Consider the following 6,133-nt stretch of genomic DNA (forward strand, 5'->3'; position numbering starts at 1 on the left):
GCCCCACCTGCTTCCAGCCAGTGCTTGGCTCCTCTGCTTTGTAGGGTCTCCTGAGCAGCCCCCCTTCCCGGGGAGTTGGAAGAGACTCTTAAGGGCCATCTAGTACAACCCCCTCAGTGCAGTCTTCTCTAGTGCACAAGGTGCTTTAATAGTGTGTGGTGCAATTAAGGCAGGGCAGGGGTATGGAAAGCATCGCCCCCAACCCCAGTAGCAGGAGAAGTCCCACTGCTTTTGAACGGGGAGCCGCCCTTCTAATTACCCCGGGTTGTTGACCATCACCCTTCAGTGGGGCTTTCAAATATGCCAGGGTGAAGCTTCCGTTTTCCTGGGGGGAAACCAGAATATCACAAATGTGCTTGGGTTTAATGTGCAGTTTCAAATCTTCCACTTGCCTGCTGGCTGCGCTGCCATCACAAACCCACTTGAGTAGCTCAGCTTCTGCTGCGTAGTAAGGGAGGGTCTTGAAGATGGTTGTTGCAGAAAACCCACAGGGTCACCTGATGAAGCGTGAGGGTCAGAAAACGGGAGCAAAGGTAGGTACTTCCTCACACATCCAGCTGCAAGGCCCTCCTCCTGGGGGCAGTGAAGGCGAGGTCTCCGGCTTCTGTCCTTCCTTGTTTCCCATAATAGGCCTCTGGTCAACAACCGAGAAGGGATGCTGGACTAGATCTGCCACTTGCCTGGTTAGTTATGGCCTAGAGTACTTTGGATGGGAAGCGGGTGGCGCCGTGGGTTAAACCACAGAGCCTAGGACTTGCCGATCAGAAGGTCGGCGGTTCGAATCCCCGCAACGCCTCCCGTTGCTCAGTCCCAGCTCCTGCCAACCTAGCAGTTCGAAAGCACATCAAAGTGCAAGTAGATCAATGGGTACCACCCTGGTGGGAAGGTAAATGGCGTTTTCGTGCGCTGCTCTGGTTCGCCAGAAGCGGCTTAGTCATGCTGGCCACATGACCCGGAAGCTGTCCTTTGGCTCCCTCAGCCAGTAAAGCGAGATGAGCGCTACAACCCCAGAGTCGGCCACGACTGGACCTAATGGTCAGGGGTCCCTTTGCCTTTAGAGTACTTTGGTAAGCCCAGGGAGAGTCAAGAAGACAGGCGGACTGGGCAATTCTCCCCCTTGCCCGCAAATTAATGGGTGGCAGAGAGCAGAATTTTGAGGTTCCCCATCAGCTTGACACTTGCTACCCCTTTTTGCTGAAGGCCGAAGGTGGCTGCATTTGTAGACCATCTCTGGACCTAGGGGAGAGCTTGGAGCCCCTTCCCTGGTGGTAAGGCTGAGAGCTGCAGTGGGGAACCCCTGTTTTCTGACCACCACTGCTGTACTGACCCTGCTGCACACAGGAGGGCTTTGCCTGAAAGCAATTTTTGCTTGACTGGGGGAAGGGGCTGATCCAGCCAAGCCAAGTGAGGTGTCCCCTCCCCCCCACGCCCATGTTGCCCAGAGACCCCTTTGCCCAGCTCCACCCTCACCAGAGATGGAGAAGGGAATTGATTGGGAAACTGAAGATCTAGTGATATAAAATACATGAAATCCTTTTCCTTGTTCCTTTTTCCTGGGTCTGAGGCAGGCAGTGAGAGTGGGAGGGCTTTCCTGAGAAAGGAGGGCACTGTGGGGCTGGATTGTAGCCGGCTGTATATGTGTCAGGGAAACCCAGTCGTCGTCCCCCCCCATTTCCCCCCTTTTGCCCTCTGCCTGAAAGGGACTCTACTGCCCCTTGGAGTTTGTCAAGGAAAAACAGCTGAGTGGTGGAAACGACACATGGAAACTGCTTTGTAAGAGACCCCACCCTCTGCATTGCCTCCCCACAGCAGCTTGCTAGGCGCCTCTGGGATGCCCCATGTATCGGGGCGGAGACATTCTTGCACCCCTCTCTCCCCACTGATGGAATTCCAGAAGCAGGCTGGAGGTACTGGGCCACTGAGAGGATGAGGCTCTTGAAGTTTCTCCACTGATACATCCTGCAGCCTGGATTGTTTGAAACTTGGGGCTGCGGGTAGCAAGACAGTGTGTCCTCCAATAAAATAAAAGGATGTGTATGAGGGGAAAAACGAAGCTCCTCACACAGCTGGGGGATCATTCCCAACTGGAGCCCTTGCATTTTTTTCAAAATAGATTACAAATGTTTGGAGGGTTCAAGACAAATTCTGGAACTGCCCCGTTGTGGAGTGCCAACCCCAGGCAAGAGACTGGCTTTGCTGTGGGTTGTGGACCTCTTCTGAAGGCCAGCGGGGGGGAAAAGTCTTCGCTGCCGCAGCTTGCGGAGAGTTGCCGGCATGCCGAAGCCTGGGCGCGCTGAGATCAGCGCGCCCAGGCTTCGCGGCCCCGCCCCCGGCATCGGGGCATGGTCCCGATGGCGGGCGGCGGGGGGAGGCGTTCCCGCCCGTCCACCGGCATCAGGGCATGGTCCCGATGGCGGGCGGTGGGGGGAGGCGTTCCCGTCCGCCGCCCGGCATCGGGGCATGGTCCGGGGCTTTTTAATTGCCCCGGAACAGCGGAGAAGTCCCCCGCTGTCCTGGGGCTTTTTAAAATGCTGGCGGGCGACAGTGGAGGCTTTGCTCCCGCCCGCCAGCAGTTTAAGATCGCCCCGACAGCGGAGAAGTCCCCCGCTGTCCCGGGGCTTTTTAAAATGCTGGCGGGCGACAGCGGAGGCTTCGCTCCCGCCCGCCAGCATTTTAAGATCGCCCCGACAGCGGAGAAGTTGCCCGCTGTCCCGGGGCTTTTTAAAATGCTGGCGGGCGACAGCGGAGGCTTCGCTCCCGCCCGCCAGCATTTTAAGATCGCCCCGACAGCGGAGAAGTCCCCCGCTGTCCCGGGGCTTTTTAAAATGCTGGCGGGCGACAGCGGAGGCTTCGCTCCCGCCCGCCAGCATTTTAAGATCGCCCCGACAGCGGAGAAGTCCCCCGCTGTCCCGGGGCTTTTTAAAATGCTGGCGGGCGACAGCGGAGGCTTCGCTCCCGCACGCCAGCATTTTAAGATCGCCCCGGACAGCGGAGAAGTCCCCCGCTGTCCCGGGGCTTTTCAAAATGCTGGCGGGCGACAGCGGAGGCGCTTCCCCGCTGTCCCGGAGATTTCCCTATGGGCTTTCGTCTTGCGAAGGAAGCCCATAGGGAACTTCGTCTTGCGAAGCGCCTCCAAAACGGAAAACCCTTTCGTCTAGCGGGTTTTCCGTCTTGCGAGGCGTTCGTCTTGCGGGGTACCACTGTATGGTTCTAAACGCAGCATAAGAGGTCTCTATAGTATAGTGTATTTTAAAATGGGATTTCATAGTTTTTAGGGGGTTTTGAATGTTTTATGTAGTTTTTCAATTTCATTGTTCTGCATGGGACAATGACAATAAAGATATCGTATCGTATCATAAAGAAGAACCATGAAACACAGAAAAAAGGAGCTATGCAGGTTAAATTGCCATAAATAAATAAGTGGTTTTTGGGTTTGCAATCATTGTGCTATTCCATTGAGCGTAACAGCAACATTTATACCCCGCCCATCTGGCTGGGTTTCCCCAGCCATTTGGGCAGCTCCTAACAGAGTCTTTTTAAAAAAAACCAACGAAACATCAAACATTAAAAGCTTCTCCATACTGGGCTGCCTTCAGATGTCATAAAAGTTAGATAGATGTTTATTTCCTTGACATCTGCTGGGAGGGCGTTCCACAGGGCGGGCGCCACTACCGAGAAGGCCCTCTGCCTGGTTCCCTATCATTGAGTTGATAGAGAATCTATCCTAAATTTGTCAGCTTCTCTCAAAGAAGCAGGATCAGGAAGTTTTTAATGTTTGATGTCTTATTATGTTTTTATATTTTGCTGGAAGCCGCCCAAAGTGGCTGTGGAATTATTATTATTATTCTCCCCATTCTTCATTTGCAATCCTACCAGCTGAATTTGGTTTGAGTCCTGGGATAGCTCAGTTGGCAGAGCATGAGACTCTCAGGCTTGTGGGTTCCAGCCCCACCTTGTCAAAAAAATCCCTGCATTGCAGGTAGTCTATGAACCTCACTTATCCGCAATGAGGGAACCACCACAATGGAGGCGTTTGGAGAATGGATGGTGGCTAATGGATTGAGGTTGAATCCTGACAAGACAGAAGTACTGTTTTGGGGGGACAGGGGGCGGGCAGGTGTGGAGGACTCCCTGATCCTGAATGGGGTAACTGTGCCCCTGGCGGATCAGGTGCGCAGCTATATACGTAAATGAATGAAATGTTGAGAAATCCCCCCTTTTCCTTTCCTCTCTCTTCCCATTTTCTCTGCCCCCCCCCCGCCAACCCCATAATGCCTAGAGCAGTGCGGTCTCACTCTGAATAGGACTGACTTGTTTGAAGGATTCCGTGACTTGGATGCACCCAATAATTTAATAAAAACAATTTTAAAAACCACAGTCTCTCTCGCCCATTAATGTTCTTCAGCGCAGCTTCGTTGGAAAGCCATAGAATGGGATCCTGCAAAGGGCCAGTCTAGGTGTTAGGGCTGCCACCTTGTTTTGTACCCAAGGGGCAGACAATATGTGGTAGGTAAAGAAGACATTTTAGGTTGTAGTTGAGGAAATTTCCTCTGCGCCAGCACCAACACCCCAAAATATACTCCACAAAGCACATAGCAAGCCTGCTGAATACATGCTATCTATCACCTTATGTTGTTGTTTAGTCGTCTTAGTCGTGTTTGACTCCGTGACCCCATGAACCAGAACATGCCATGGAAACTCTCGCTTTCTTCTCAAAGCTTCTCCTTTTTTATGTCCATGGAGTTTTCTTGGCAAAATACTGGATTGCTAGTTCCTTCTCCAGATGGATCACATTTAGCTATGACCTGTCCATCTTGGGTGGCCCTGCACGGCATAGCTCATAACTTCTCTGAGTTATTCAAGCCCCTTCGCCACGGCAAGGCAGTGATCCATGAAGGGGCTATCACCTTATAAGAGGCACCAAATACCAGTTTCTGTGCAGCCTGGAACTATTCATATTTATTTAAAAGGTAAAGGACCCCTGACAGTTCAGTCCAGTCGCAGACGACTCTGGGGTTGTGGCGCTCATCTTGCTTTACTGGCTAAGGGAGCCAACATTTGTTTGCAGACAGTTTTTCCGGGTCATGTGGCCAGCATGACTAAACCACTTCTGGCAAAACCAGAGCAGTGCACGGAAACGCCGTTTACCTTCCCACCAGAGCGGTACCTATTTATCTACTTGCACTTTGACGTGCTTTCAAACTGCTAGGTGGGCAGGAGCAGGGACTGAGCAATGGGAGCTCACCCCGTGGCAGGGATTTGGACCGCCAACCTTCTGATCGGCAAGTCCTAGGCTCTGTGGTTTAGACCACAGCGCCACCCGCGTCCCTTCCCATATTTATTTAGGAGTCCCTATATGCTAATGGAATTCCACCCATTAGTAACTGTGCATTAGAGCTTTACCCGTGTTAAGTTGGAAAAGGCTTATTTGCGTATGGTCAGGGGTTCAGGGCTGCCAATGCACTACTGGATTCCCTGCTTATGGAATCGTCCGCATGAAGACAGAACTAAAGACAGAGACAACAGCTGTTATAAATAAAGCCAAATTGGATTTATTCTGATGAGTTTTTGTAGAGAAGGGGGGGGGGGGGAGCAATGAACTAGCTGAAAAACTAATTTTACATAAGTCAATCTGTTTCAGGTTGCCTCACCCCCCCCACCAGACATGTTTCCCATGTCTCTTGACAGAGGTCATCATACAGAGTGACCAAAATAGTTTCTGTGCCAAAACCGGCCCTGAACCCCGATTGAAATGGAGCCAGAAAATCAGTTTCTTCCAATAGCACCTAGAAAAACGACCTTTTTAGGTAACGAAGTCATACTCTCTTCAGTGGCATAGGAAGTGGGGTGTGGGCTTCCCTGGGTGTCATCACGGGGTGCATGTGACAAAAGGCAAAAATATGTGTGTTTAAAATAAAATAAATTTGGCCACATGACATTTTGAGAAAAAAATATTATTTAAAATGAGTTTAATAACTTCGCCTGACAACTGATTAACCTCAACAAGTCAACATAATACGTATTGAAACTTTTTTGTTCAGTCAACAAACGCAACAAAACGCAGCTTGACTTGATGCTGCAACAGTGGAGACATGGCTAAGGAAGGGGGAGGGGGTTTTCTTTCAGACGAAAG

This window comes from Podarcis muralis, chromosome 2 (assembly GCF_964188315.1).
Source record: "Podarcis muralis chromosome 2, rPodMur119.hap1.1, whole genome shotgun sequence".
In the NCBI taxonomy this organism is placed as follows: domain Eukaryota; kingdom Metazoa; phylum Chordata; class Lepidosauria; order Squamata; family Lacertidae; genus Podarcis; species Podarcis muralis.